The sequence below is a fragment of the Rosa rugosa genome, chromosome 2 (assembly GCF_958449725.1).
Source record: "Rosa rugosa chromosome 2, drRosRugo1.1, whole genome shotgun sequence".
NCBI lineage: Eukaryota > Viridiplantae > Streptophyta > Magnoliopsida > Rosales > Rosaceae > Rosa > Rosa rugosa.
Window position 1 is genome coordinate 22,975,855 of NC_084821.1, and position 15,700 is coordinate 22,991,554.

General features: G+C 36.0%; 2 long non-coding RNA genes across 3 annotated transcripts; both read right to left on the bottom strand.

Moving 5' to 3' along the window:
* Positions 1–5,499: 5,499 nt before the first annotated feature.
* On the bottom strand, positions 5,500–8,138 carry LOC133732268 (uncharacterized). Of its 2 annotated transcripts, none has more exons than XR_009857005.1 (6): positions 8,003–8,138; positions 7,712–7,890; positions 6,668–6,715; positions 6,444–6,484; positions 5,957–6,048; positions 5,500–5,796 (listed from the first exon to the last, which is right to left on the bottom strand). It is a non-coding gene; the product is annotated as an uncharacterized LOC133732268 (long non-coding RNA). The 2 variants fall into 2 exon arrangements; XR_009857004.1 differs by having other exon boundaries at positions 5,572–5,792; positions 8,003–8,137.
* A 248-nt stretch (positions 8,139–8,386) lies between these two features.
* On the bottom strand, positions 8,387–10,121 carry LOC133729519 (uncharacterized). The gene is made up of 3 exons (XR_009856410.1): positions 9,792–10,121; positions 9,255–9,352; positions 8,387–8,832 (listed from the first exon to the last, which is right to left on the bottom strand). It is a non-coding gene; the product is annotated as an uncharacterized LOC133729519 (long non-coding RNA).
* Positions 10,122–15,700: the final 5,579 nt, after the last annotated feature.

A 15,700-nucleotide genomic window follows, 5' to 3' on the forward strand; every position in this document is an offset into this window, starting at 1 on the left:
AAGGAAACTCAACACACAACCTTTTTACGTCTATTTGGAGGAGATAATACTAATGCCAATTTTATTCTCTCGCTCTTTTCTCTAACTTGTTCCTATTCGTCTATTCGGGAGGAGATAATAGAGAAAGAAAGAGGAGACGTTCCATAAAAAGCTAAACACAGGATACCTTAATGGATTGGAGATAACAAGAATCATTGGGTAATTGATAATTTTCCTTTTTCCCTTAATTTTAATTTAATGTATTTTTATTTTTAGTAATTTTTATTTAACTCATGGGTAAAATAGGGTTTCTATGGAAAATATATTGTTTGTAGGGTGAAATAAGTAAACAGTAGGGTGTGTATAGCCTCACCCGAATTCTACCTATTTGATCACTTTTAAAGTTTGGGTACCATTTTATCTGGTTCAATAAAGTACAAACCCACCCATGATAAAAACACTATTGAAAATGATTGTAACTATGTATGTCAACACAGTGCTCGTGGTATTGTTATCCTTCGTCCAATTTTCTCCATTGATCAACCAGCAGTTATGTTCACCAAGGCACATCCACCTAGCCGTTTCAAAGAATTAGTTTCCAAACTCAAATGGGCTTTAAATTTGCCACGCTTAAATCTTTATTGTGATAACCAAAGTGCTGTCTACATTGCCCATAATGATGTCTTTCATGAACGAACAAAGCATATTGAAAATGATTGTCACTATGTACGTCAACACATTGCTCGTGGTATTGTTAGCCTTTGTCCAATTTCCTCCCTTGATCAACCAACAGATCTGTTCACCAAGACACATCCACCTGGCCGTTTCAAAGAATTAGTTTCCATACTCAAGTGGGCTTTAAATCTGCCACCTTCAAATCTTTATTGTGATAACCAAAGTGTTGTCTACATTGCCCATAATGATGTCTTTCATGAACGAACAAAGCATATTGAAAATGATTGTCACTATGTACGTCAACACATTGCTCGTGGTATTGTTAGCCTTTGTCCAATTTCTTCCATTGATCAACCAGCAGATCTGTTCACCCAAACACATCCACCTGGCTGTTTCAAAGAATTAGTTTCCAAACTCAAGTTGGCTTCAAATCTGCCACCTTCAAATCTTTATTGTGATAACCAAAGTGCTATCTACATTTCCCATAATTAATGATGTCTTTCATGAACGCACAAAGAAGATTGAAAATGATCGTCACTATGTACCAATTTCCTCCATTGATCAACCAGCAGATCTGTTCACCCAGACACATCCACCTGGCTGTTTCAAAGAATTAGTTTCCAAACTCAAGTTGGCTTCAAATCTGCCACCTTCAAATCTTTATTGTGATAACCAAAGTGCTATCTACATTTCCCATAATGATGTCTTTCATGAACGCACAAAGCAGATTGAAAATGATCGTCACTATGTACCAATTTCCTCCATTGATCAACCAGCAGATCTGTTCACCCAGACACATCCACCTTGCTGTTTCAAAGAATTAGTTTCCAAATTAAAGTTGGTTTCAAATCTGCCACCTTCAAATCTTTATTGTGATAACCAAAGTGCTATCTATATTTCCCATAATGATGTCTTTCATGAACGCACAAAGCAGATTGAAAATGATCGTCACTATGTACATGCATCAACACAGTGCTCATCGTATTGTTAGACTTCATCCAATTTCCTCCATTGATCAACCAGCAGATTTGTTCACCAAGACAGATCCATTTGGCCGTTTCAAAGAATTAGTTTCCAAACTCAAGTTGGCTTCATATCTGCCACCTTATGTTTGAGGGGGGATGTTAGAGTAATTATTGGTTGATTCTCAATTATCTTAGTTGATGATTGATTCCTTCATTCCGTCTCTACTTTATAGTCATGTATATGTAACTCTCAGACTTGCATTTAATTAGTCTAGATTCATCTTTTTTCAGTATACTAAAATAGTATTGTACTACCGTAATCAACCTATAAAGAGGGTCATGCTTTTGTCTCAATTACCATTTCAACACTTTAATCCATAATTCAAGCTACTCGAAGGAAATTGTATGCCAATGAAGTCTACCAACAAACGTATTCAAGACAAAAGCGAAATATGAAAGACACTTGTCTTCAAAGATTAATACAACAACAGAATCTGTAAAATTCCATGGCAAACTAATCAAGTTGCTACATCAACTAATGAAAGAAGAACAACAAGCATACCAAAATAATGGAGCTCTAAATCTAACACATGCTAGTGGAATCGTTGCCAGTTTCGTACATATATGTACTAAAATACCAACTGATTATTTTATTAGACGACCTAAACCACAGACTAGAAAAGAATACATATATCTTCCCCAGTTGGGGTACTGTGAAAATGCCAAAGGATCGAAATTGCCCTGTGTGAGAGAAACATGCAGAAGCAGCAGAACAGCAGAACCACCCTAGCTTTTTCAGAGCTAGATCGAGATCAAGGATGATGAAGAACAAGCTAGCTAGTTCTACCGGCCACCCTATTTGTTCAGAGCAAGCTAGAGATCGAGGCTGATGAAGAACAAGATCGAAGTACAACTACTTCAAAAATACTACTGCATCCCATTTTCTCCCATTACAGAAAATCATCCATACTAGCTACCTAACCATAACCCACCTCCACACCAACCTCATGAGCTTTCTTGGTGGGTTTGGGGTGGCACCATTTCTAGGACATTCTGGCTCTGCACCAGAATGAACGAAGCAAGCTAGCTACTGCTAGCTCTATACTAAAAGAAATACCAAATACATATCTGTTGCTGTGGTTTTGGTTGTGAAAGAGCTAAGAGAGAGTTAGGTCTGATTTATAGGGTGGTGCTGCAGCAAAGTGAAAGTGAGTGGGTTTCTTGTGCTTAGCTGCTGAGGATCTTCCGAAGCATATGCGGCGACCACCTCTTTTGCTCTCATCACTTTACCAGTCCTTTCCTTATCATTTCTTTTTCACCTTTTGGCTTTTGCCTCCCTCAGTAGCCTTGCCTTTATGAAATTCACATACAAATACCTCTACCTTCCCTAATGCACGCGCTACCAACAGCTCAAGTGACACGTGGGGGATTTTTGATCATGACAAAGGTTTTGATTATGAAGTGTGGATGGCGCGTGTGATTGGAAATGAGATGGCAGTGTGTGGTTGTGTTTTAGTTGGCTCGTGAGTCTATGGGCAAGGCAATAGTTTACGAAGAAATTAATTAGGGGGAGAAAAATGTTTTGAAGAAAGGTTAGTTCCCACGTTCCCATTTCAATTTGCTTAATGCATGTGTTTATGACTTCGTGGAAATGTGGATCTTGAGATCTCACTAAAAGGAAGAAATCAAGAAAAGAAAGTCTTACAAATGCATATGAAATGAAATTCACGGAAGTTTAAGTTAGGTTATAAAGTCTGGGAGGTTTTAATAGAAAATATGGACTATAAATTCAATAAGAGTAGTGCTGGAGATCCCAATATATATATATATATATTTTTTATCAAATAAATAACTCATATATAACAACTAATTTATTGTGAGTCGAACTCACGACCTCCCACTTATAAAGAGGAGATTTATGCCATTAGACCAAACGGTATTGGGCTCCAAAATATTTTTTTATTATTTTAAAACATAAATTTTAAGTTGCTCTATTTAATTTATAAATACATTTAAATTAAAAAAAATATTTAATAAATAATATAAATTCAAAGAGTAGTGCTAGAGATCTCAAAATAGTTTACTAAATTGATGCAACAAATAATGTGGCAGAGAGAATTCTCTATATACCTCTCAGCATAATCGCTACTTCGGGCAAATTGATTTGGAGTCCAGAAAAGAAAGGTCATTTCTTTGTAAAATCAGCTTATTGGATTGCTCGAATGGATGTCATGCAGCATGTTCTAGTCTCCACCTCTAGTGGATATCCTTATAAGGAACTATCGAGATGCCTCTGGAAAGCTAAAGTGCCTGGCAAAGTCAGTATTTATGTTTGGAGGGCGTGCAATAACTTCATTCCAACAAGAGATAGACTCTTAACGAAGGGTTATGATGGACCTCGAAACTGTCTTCTCTGCAATTACCACATCGAAGATGCAGGTCACCTTTTTCTGTAAGTGCCCTACAGCTTCTACAATTCTCCATGATGCACCATTTCATTTATAGAATTGTATGCTTCCATCTTTGAACTTCAAGGAGTGGATGTTGGAAAGAGCTCTTACTTTAGCACCAGAAACTTTTGATAATTAAGCTGTTAATGATCATTTGGGCTTTGTGTGAAAATCGTAACAATTTATTGTGGTCTGGCACAAGACAATCGGCTCAAGATATTCTTTTAAGCAGCTTCACATGGTTAGATGAATTCCAGAAAGCCAGAAACACCAGCCCGCAACCTCCTGCTAGGCAACAAAGACAACATTGGAAACCTGCTGAAAATGGGGCCTTCAAACTAAATGTAGACGCTGCATTTCTATCCAACCAAACAAAGGGAGGCATTGGAGGGGTCTTACGAAACGCGTTTGGATAATTTGTTGCTGCTTTTGCTCAGGGCTGGCCCTGAGTCTTTCAAAGCCCGGGCGGGAATTATCCTTAAGCCCACTATTTTTATATTCATTACTCAAATAAGTCTTGCAAAAAGTCCTTGTTTCTAAATTTGTCAAGATTGCAACAAGGTTGTATGAAAATCTCTATTTCTAAAATGTATTGAGGATTAACATAGCTACACTTAAATAAAATGTAATTACTAAACAATATATTTCAGTGGAAGTGTTAAACTCTACTGCAAATTTCTACAACAAAAAATAACTTTGACTGCATAACTGAGCAAGATTATAAACAAAAAGTGTATTAGCTTTGAGTGTTAACAAAACTCATTAAAAAAAAAAAGCACAATCGTTTTGTCATTCTCTAATGGAGTCTAGAAAAGTAGAAGACATAGACTTTAATTTTTGGAGATTGCAACAAAAATGACTAGAAAAAAAAAAGCCAGAAGGATGTGGAGGGAAAAGTTGAGACTTGAGAGAGTGTGTCTTCTTGTTTTATGTAAAAAAATAGAAAGATTTTGCAAGAAAAGAGAATGCCAGGAAGAGAGATCCTAGCTTTAATTATAATTAAGGGCTAAATACTGGTTACTACCCTGTGGTTTAGGTCCAAAATCAATTCAGTCTCTAGACTTTTAATTTCATCAAAAACACTCCTGTACTTTCAATTTTGATCTAATATGTCCAATTCGTTAATATTCTGTTATGGGTTCAACTTATAGTTGGATTATTTGATGAAAAACTTTTTATTTGATAGATTTCTAATAGTGAGACTCACTCCTAAATTGACTATGCATGCCACCTCAACACCACATCATAAAACATAGGCCATATACACTACTACAATTTTGCTTATAGGACACCCTCCAATAAGGGTGTTTAATGTTCACAAAGGCCACCAAAGTCTCCATTAGCCACTATGCAGCCACCAAATACATGACAGTGGTGATTGCCGCAGTTTCCTTTGGAGCATAGAGCACCAAAATTGAATTGGTGCCTGGTTTTCAACTTAAAAGAATGTTGTCATATCAACTGTCATGTCAGCAGCTACAATGCTCCAATTATCACTGTAATGGTGGTTTTGGAATGCCACTGATGGTGGCAAAGTTATGAAGCTGGATTAAAAAAATAAGGTGCCAACTGGCACCTCTACATTACTGTACTGTCTACTGTATTTTAAAATGTATTAAACCACACAAACTACAAATTTACATATAAACCCATCAAAATTGAAAATTTAAACATGAAGACTCTTCCTCCCTAAGGCTGCAACCCTTCCTTTGATGCTGCAATCCTTCCTTACGAACAACCCGCAAAGATAAATTTTGTAATTAGTTCTTATTCTAACAATTTTATAAAAAAGTGATATACATTAATGCTGATAATATTCATTATGGTAGCAAAGAAGACAAAGATAAACCAGATGCAATATAGATGCACACCAAATGATTGAAGTACCTCTGTTGTTCAAGTACTCAAGTAGGAGGCTCACGGCAGCAGCACATAAATCTTATACCATAGAAGTGGTCTCCTGTCACTAGCAGCTACAACTACATTATAATCCAAATACAAAATGGTCAGAAAAAGAACAAGTATGTTTAGTTATTTAGAATCAAGCTTTTAGGAAGAGAATAGGCAAAAAGGCAAGAGTCCTTAAATTATGGCATAGAAATATATATATTTTTCCCCAACTCTTTACAGGTTTTTGGTGTCAACCAAAACAAAAACAATCAGAATAACAATGTAAACTTTCACTTATAATCCTACTGAACTAAAATCAGTTCAAAACAAGACAACTCAAACAACAGGTATACTTTAGCAAATCATAGTAAAATTTCAATATCTAAACAATACAAAGAATCAGTAAAACGTTGTCCAAATTATAAAGTCCTCAAGTGAAACATGTATAGAAATTGAAATACATGTAGAAAGTGAACTACGGGACCTGAGCAGTGCTAAACCGTAAGACTTTGCTGGACCGTAAGACTGCAAGCACAACAAAACATTGTTACTTATCGACAGAAACATATAATGAAAGAATCCATCAAACTACAGAACAGGAATATGAATCACTTTGCTTCACGTGCATATTAGGACTACAGAAAAGTACCTCTTTTGCCAATGAAAAATAATTGTCAAAAAAAGTTGTAACAGAAACCTAAAACTCACTTTATGGTTGAAGTGTCAAATGTGAAGAAGTTGTTCCCCACTGAGGTCCTGCATAAGTCATAAACTGATCGTGTATGAAAATCACTGATAGTGTTAGTACCTATTAAAGATGCATGAAGAGACTGGAAAGGGAATACATTTAGCGATCTTGTCATGCTGACAGGAGAAGATTGATCACAAAGTTCTTACTGCACAGAATTTTTCCACAGGAAACCTTTAATTTTCGTGCCTGTATACTGTTTGAATGGAGATTTATGAGTGCTAGCCTCATGGATACGAATGTGAGCAATGATTCTCATGAAAATTATGGAGTTCATAGTGTGGTGCATTTTATATTTCTTTCATCTGAAGCCAAGACATACAGCCTCACCAGGCAAAAGAAATTATGCTCAAGTTCTAGATGCGGTTCCAAACTCATCCATTTTGATTGTTCATTAGCTATGCAAGCACATATTTCTTATTACTTAAGCATTTGATGTTGTTCATATATTATTATAGATACACAATAAACAATGACAGAAGCTCTCTCAAATCAAATGCAGGTGATCTAAATCATAAAATGCTGAAAGATGGAAAAAGTCAAAAAACCACACACGCAGATGTGATATTGAGGTCTCCCATGGGGGAAGACTTCCGGATAAATAGTTGTAAGACAAAACTCTACACATAAAAGTCTAGAGTGAGGAGGTGGAAAACAGATGAACATTAAACAAATTTTCAATTTTTTGTTCAAAGATCCACAAATTGCAGAATTTCACATGGAAAACAAACATATTGCTTTCATCAATCAGAAATGGAAAAGGTCCTGACTGAACCTGGTAGGTTTAAGCTTAAGTGATCAAATTACTAGTATGGATTGGCTTCATGTTGGACCTAGAATGTTTACAATAGGCATGAAATGCAGTTTTGGACTAGCAGTGTACCGTGAAAAAAATGGAATTTTGTTTATGTGGGTCAGACATTAACATTCAAGATCTGCAACATGCAAGCCTAAAGATTGAAACTTTAAAAACATAAGAGAAGAGAAACATGCGAGAACGTTACCGCGAGAACGACTTCGATGCCTCGTCGATCCAAACCACCGTAGTCGTCGTCATCCGAGATCGCTACAATAGATCCGCCACTCCACCCTACGCCAACCTCGAATCAACAAAGCCTCGAGGTTGGCTTAGGCCGAAAAATAACATGGCTTTTGAAACTTTGATCAGGAAAATTGAGCGATTCTGGAGTAAACACTCACAAAATTATGGAGCAGACGACAACGATAACCATAGAGAGAGAGAGAGAGAGAGAGAGAGAGAGAGAGATTGGAAATAAGAGATTAGGGTTTCGAACCTGATGGAAAGGCGCCGCACACAGAAATTGTGGACAGGAGGAAGAGGCAAAGAGCAAGCTAGGGTTTTAGGGGGGTGTATTCAATCTAGATTTTAAATGATTTTGTGTGACTTTTTATAATCCGTGGATTCTCATGGATTCTGCAGAATCTACGGATTGTTTTAATTCCATATAGATTTGAACAGATTCTAATGTATTGTATTAGCAAGATTTGTGTGGATTTTAATAAGTGCATGGATTGTTTTGTTTTGTGCTATGTTGTAGTTATTTATTTGTTTATTATCTTGATTGCAAGCTCCTTATGTGAATCGTACTGATTACCAGCTAATTGATATATCTGAAGATGGCATTGTAAGTACTTAATACACTTATCAATATCAGAAGAAGTAGAAAACGATTATAAACAGGCATAATCTATGGCCTTTCAAACAAATATAAGCAAAATATGCATAGATAAGATTTTCAGCAGCACTTAGGAAACCTAAGCACAACATAAGATAATGTATGTGCTAAATTCACAGGGGTAGGAGACTTTTTGCAGAAGAAGTATGTAGGCAGTAAGATCAAAGCAGTTAGAGTCTTAGAGACCACTCTGCAACAGCCACCTAAGAAATGATCCACTTGCTAGTGCCGTCATTGGCAAAATAGATACGAGATAGAAGGCTTGATGCAGGAAACGCTACGAGCATTGTCACACTGCTTAGAAGTAGAAGAATCCAATATGAGATTGGCTTGCTTTTATATTCTTCCTAAGGCACTGTCTTCAGGGCAGAAATCCAGGCACGCAATGAAACTGGAGGATTTGGTGAATCCTCCTCCATTCTTCCCCCCTAATATGAACTTCCCCCCTAATATGAATAAACGATGGTCAGAAATTATCCATAATAGACTTGGTTAAACAATTAATGTTAACATTTTGGAGAACAGTAAATCCAAACACTGATGATTTGAAGTTTGAACAATGCAAAATCATGGTTTCAAAAAAATTACACTTTTCTCTTTCTTCTGTGAAGAGGAACAATACATAATGTGATTGTATATGCCGTAAATCAGTAAGATTGAACACACAGTGATAGTTCGTGATTATATGATACCTAGGGAAATTAGGGTGGAGCAAAATATAGAAAAGGAGAACAAGAGGGAGGAAACACAGATGACTACCAGAAATAGATTGGCATAGTAACACAGACCATAGTGATTACTATTCAAAATGTAAGAAGAACATAAAAAACAGATAACAAAGAAGACTTACGCATGGTCCAAACTAACTTAGACTTGTTTTATGTCCTCTTCTACGGATTCAAACTTACACCAGAGAATATCAAATCTGAAGCATAAGCCACAACACATCTGCAAAACATATATATTACGATAATCGATGATACATATTGGTAGATGGTATCGTTTGTTCCTCTACATCCTAACCACCCAAAACACAACCAGCACAACACCTCTCGCCAAAACAATGCCCCTTTCCTGCCACTCAAAAACTTGAATCTCTCACACATTAGGGCATTACATGAGTCTGGATAATTCAAGTTCACATTACCACCCTTAACATAGAGGATTTTAAACAGAAAGAACTCTTACAACTCATCTGAGAAAGCTAAAAAGGGAACAAATAGATCAACCTGGAGGACGTAATCAAGTTCTAGTTTTTCAAACGAAGTTGAATGCACCAGATATAAGAATTAAAAGAATAACTTATGATCAATGATAATTCTGCTTTCATTTCGTTCAATTCGCTCATACCACTTTGACATGATGAATTCGAGTTAAAAGCCCATACCTGTAATATCCAATTCCTCCATTGATAGAGAACTCTCGAGCAACTCGGTGCATGATTACCACCCAACTCGAAAACTTGAATAGAATTGAATTTTTGTTGAAGAACTCGGCTATGGCACACGGTGTTCGATAAGTAAAGATACAAGCTTGCTTGAGAACTCTTTTCACCATGAGGAAGCGCTCAGCATCAGATCACCAGAGACCAATTCCTAGAGGCCGTCAAATCGAACAGAGATTGGAGCCTTGATGTGATTACGTGTCAGGAAAATGGGAGTACCCAAATGACCAATTCCCAGTTTCAATCAATTGGAGACGCTCTACATAAGGTGGATGTCGTTGTCGGTTCATCTTCTACTCGGGTTTCATCTTTAGAGTGAGAGAGAAAAAGACGTCAAAATCTCACCTATACAGACTGGATTTCTAATAGGGTTTGGTATTTATACCAAGCACTTCAGAATCCTTCACAATCCAGTTACTAATACAATCCTTCAAAATCGTTGGTCTTTTGAATACCACCAGATTTAGAAGAATTTTTTAAAATCTTAATTGAATACCACCAGATTTATAAGGACTTTTTAAAATCTTAATTGAATACCACAGGATTTTAAAAGACTTTTAAAATACAAAACAATCCAATAGACTCCTGATTGAATACACCCCCCTTAGTCGAAGCAAATGAATATATACAAAGGGGAGTTCTTTGCTGTCTCGGCACCACACCAGAAGAAGCCAAGTTTCAGCCCAAAGATAAGAGGATTTGGCTTCTCTGCTATAACTATAATTTGCTAGAAAAAAAGTGCATCATCTGGCCCTTAAAACTTCTTGATGTTTCTTGATGTGGCATCAGCTGGCCCTTAAAACTATATCTGACGGCTATGATGAAATCCAAGCAAATTATAGCAAAGTAAATTATAGCAGAGAAGCCAAGTCCAACATAAGAAGCCCGGGACCCCACTTGTATTATTGTTAAATGTTATTATAATGCATTTAGCTCTGTTTAGTGTGGATACAGTACCAGCAAAACCTTCTAACCTCGGTGAATTCCCACTAGCAAAACCTTCTAAATAATATAATATCAAAATGCATTCAAACTGCAGTTAATTCCCACTGATCAACAATGGCATTGTAAAAGCCTGTCACTGAAGAATGCAACGGTGGAACGTTATTTCAATACAGCACCACTTGGCAACAGTGGCTAGTCATCGGTTGCCTTTGGCCATATTTCTAGTAGTGATATGAGTCACGTCAACAACTTAAATGACTTAATTATCGGAAAACTAACATATTGTACCTATTATATCAAAATTGAAACTGCATGGGTGTTTTTGATGAAATTAGAAGTCCAGGGACTGAATTGATTTTGTACCTAAACCACAGGGTAGTAACCAGTATTTAGCCCTATAATTAAATTTCTTGACTTTTCCATTCTCGTCATCAGTTTTTTTTGTCTTTATCTTTTCAAAGATGGCCTCATAGCGCGCGCGCGCGCACACACACACACACACACACACATATATATATATATATATATATATACATTGGGCTTTACATTTGGTGCCGCCATTCACTCTGGTGCCCTGGGCTGTCGCCAAGCCTGCCCAGCACTAGGGCCGGGCCTGCTTTTGCTAGTCGAGTTGCTCACACAACGTCCCCCAAACAATGTGAATTATATGCCATTCGAGCTGGCCTTGACTTGTTAGCTTCACTCCAAGTGCAGGATGCTGTCGTAGAATCTGACTGCACTGAGGCTATAGCGGAGGCTTTGTGCCCGGATCATTCCTTGCTTGCCAACGGTGGTCTGGTGGATGACATCAAAATAGCTGCAGGTAGCTTACCATCGGTGCAAATTCAGTATGCACCGCGCTCCTACCCATAGACTTGCTAGTATAGGCTTTGAGGCACATTATAGCACAGTTTGGTTCAATCAGATGCCTAGTTGCATCATTGAAGTATTCAACAATGATTGTAAACACCTCACTTGAGGCTTCCTTTTAAAGAAAGATCATTCATTCAAAAAAAAAGAAAAAGAAAAAAAAAGTGGCATATTCACCACCATCACTATAGAAATGACATGAATTTTCTTTATTGTAATTGTTTGTAGTGATTTTCTAATTCGAACAAATCTTTCATCCTTTCCTTTAAAAACCCTAACTTCATCTTCTTTCTAATCTATTCTCAACCCCAGAAAATTCCATGACTGATGTAAATTATTTGGATTCATGCACTCAAAGAAGATGGAGGACGAGATGAGGAGCTTTTAGAAAACTAAGAAGTTATAATAATTTTTGCAAGTTAGTTGTTTAAGGATGCAATGCATGGTTAATTAGCAAGCTTTGAAAGCATCTAGCCACCCAACAATTGATCAACGAGATAGAACATTTCTCTTAGTTTGGATTGATATTCTGGGAAGGTAGCAAATGGACACTCTTTGACTAATTCATCAGGGATTTTTTTTCGTGTTTTTTTTTTCCTCTCTCTCTCTAAAAAAGGTTCTCTATTTTCTTAAATAAACAAAGAAATTCATGCCATAATTGAAAATTGAATATAATTAATGATGTGGTATATAACACAATTTTTTTTTTTATCGGGGTACGTGAGGCAGCAAGCCACATCGGTTACCTTAACAAGTTAGTAACACACCCACCTAGTCGATCAGTATCCGGACCAATATCCACAAGGGTATAGTCAGGCTAATATCCCGCCGCGAGTAACCAAAAATCCCTCAAATTTGCTGGTCACAAACTTGTGGGAGTTGGGACTCAAACGCTAGACCTTTTTCCATGCTATGACACATCATTTGGTATAAAAATTTGGTAGAAATATATGGGATCTCAAGTATTTTCTAAATTTAGAACTAGCTAAATAGAGAGAACTAATGTGGACATGTTTTCAAAGTGGCTAGCCAAAATAGATTTTTAGCTAGTTTGGCTAAAATTTGACTAAAAAATAGTTAGCATTGCGAAAGATGCTATTAGGACTTCATATGAAGATTCAAAATGGCACAGAACTCAAAATAAACTAATCAAAACTTACATGACATTTAATGGTTACAACCAATTGACACGCTAAAAGTAAGCGCGCAATTTAACCCTACAAAATGTAGTTGTCAGTATAGAATAAGTAGGGATCGTTCTAAATAAAGAATTAGAACAGTACAAGGAATTAGAATAAGCCAGGGATTGAGGGTACACCTGTAATTGTAAAAACAAATAAAGAATTAATACAAGTACAAGGTATTATTTACAAAAGTAACACAAAGAATAAAAATATATACAAGTCAACACAAATAAGGGGGTTTTAAGAATTATAAAATAGAAAATTAAAATAAATAAAATAAAGAAAATGTAAAAACACATATACAAGAGTGGAACGCAAGGAACAAAGATCAAAACCACATCCATATGAATGAAATCCAATTACAATTGCTATAGTTGATTTTCTATGTCATGAGAAAGAAGTTGACCATGTGAAACGTACGTTAGAAAGCAAACGATTTCCCATATTTTACTTTCCTTCAATAATTAATCTAAGTGAAAGCACCTAAATTAATCCTATTGAACATGCAATCATAGTCTAGAAAGCTAGCTACTCAAGAACACATTCAATGCATGAAGAACAAAGAAAGGATGTCAACCAAAGTGCACAACCTAGTATGACAAACTCATCTATTTGCAATCCTCCTTAATTGATTTCGACTTTTGTCCAAAGCCTTCACTACTTAAATCTAGCTCTAATTACATGCATATATCCTAAGTTGGCCACCAAAGAACATAAACATGCAAAAGTTTTCTATAATCCAAAATCAATCAAGCAATCTCACATAAGCAACATATAAATCAACATAAAGAAATCACAAATTTATTTCAAAATATATAAACGGGCTTTAAACTTTGCCATTAACGTCATGTTAACTAGAATTCATAACTCTACGAATCAAACAAAGGAAAATAAAAGAAAGTATGAAATACACCGTGAAAAATGGATGATAAGCCTTGAGACGAAGAACTTGAAGATCCTTGAAAGCAAGCAATCTTCTAGGGACGACACAAGGGTGGATGGTGGCTAGGATCTTGATGTATTGCATGACTTCTTCTCCTTCTTGGTTGAGACGCAGGGCTTCTGAAGACTAGAGAATGGAGAGAATTTTTCTAATGTTTATTTTCTGAGGGAGAGAGGTGTGTTAGTTGTGGTGTTGTGGTAGTGTTGGTGAATGCTCCTATTTATAGGAGGATGGCAACTGAGTCTCCAAATCTTCTATTAATTTCCTAGGAATTATTTGCTCATGCCACACAGTTTCGACCAATCACGTAGCGCCACGTCAGCTCTGCTGTGTCATCCAACCAATCAAAAAGCTCCAAAATAAGTCCCTAATATATTGTTGCTGATTTTCCCAAGATTTTATCTGATTTTTCTCTTAATTTTCGGCCAAAATATTCTTGTGTGAAAATAGGAATGAATCTGGACTTGTTTTGGACCTTTTCTCCCTTAAATCTCTCCATGACATCATTATCCTTGATGTCCTCCCCTTGATTTTCTCTTGATTTCCACATTAAAATTGCAGATTTTATTCTCTAATTTCAGCCAACATATCTTGAGGGAATTGAGGGATGAATCTGGACTTGTTTTGAGCCTTTTCTTGTTGCACAATCCCTTGAAACTCTCCCAAGATTTTCTCAATGTAATCTCCTTGATTTTCACATTATCTCCATCATTTCTCATGCAAAAATCAGATTTAATCTCTCAAAATATCTCCAGCGTCATCTTCAAGCCATGTGGTTTCCTAGCCTCATCAGGATTCCTGCGTTGACTGGGATTTCTAGTTGGACCAGGAATACTTCATTTCTTCATTTCAGCTCATTTCCTTGTCATTTTCTCCGGTGTACCTAGAAAATAGAAACTAAATTAAAATTTATTTATTTAAGGAAATAACTAAGTAAAATATGAGGAAATAACTATTAAAACATCGCATTAAAATGCTCCTATCACCAATTACTGAAAAGGAAATATACTGTTACAATAAATCTTAAGTTTAAGGAAATTTGTATTCCATTTGACTATTAAGAGCATCTCCAACAGATTTCCTATAACTTGTAATTTCTCTATTATATTTTTTTCACAGATTCCTTATTTTAAAGAAAGTGAAGAGAGAGAAAACAAAAGTCCCTTTAAGGAATCATTATTTTGAAAATTTTTACTCTTTTATCTCTTAAAATTATATTGTTTTAGGAAAAAAGGATGCAGAGAGAACAACAGAGAGAATTGGGAGAATGAGTTGTGCTTTCATTGATAATAGATGCCTCTTTATATAGAGGATTACAAATATAGAATCAGAGTTGTATATAGAAACATAATCGTACAATGATTGGATATCTACGGAGATATCTCCGAGAATATCTCTAATATTAACTCTATTACAACTCAGACAAGTAACTAGAGTTTGGACCAGACACACAATTCAGATATACTTGAACATATATTAATTTTTATCATTAAATATTTGATCACAGTTACCAAATTAATTATTATCATATTTAAGTGTGATTAATAAAATATGAAGAATGTGATAGAGAAGTTATTTGAATTTCAAAAGAAAAATTATAGGAATTTTATAGATAAGGCTGATAAGCTGTTGGCCTGGAGAATGCATATATAAGGAAATTTGTATACCACTAGAACCAACAAACATACTTTAGTCAATACTCCTTAGATAACGAAAACTAAAAGCCAATAGTATACCGCTCAATGATGCTAGTCTTGATTTCTATGACATTTTACGTGATAGGACATTGTAGATTAAATTTTTTTACTAAAAAATGTTGAAATGAACAATTAGCAGCTTAAGAGCATCTTTAGCACTTTACTGTGGTGACCCGAGAGGGGGTCCCACAGCGCCGCGACTCCGAGCCAATG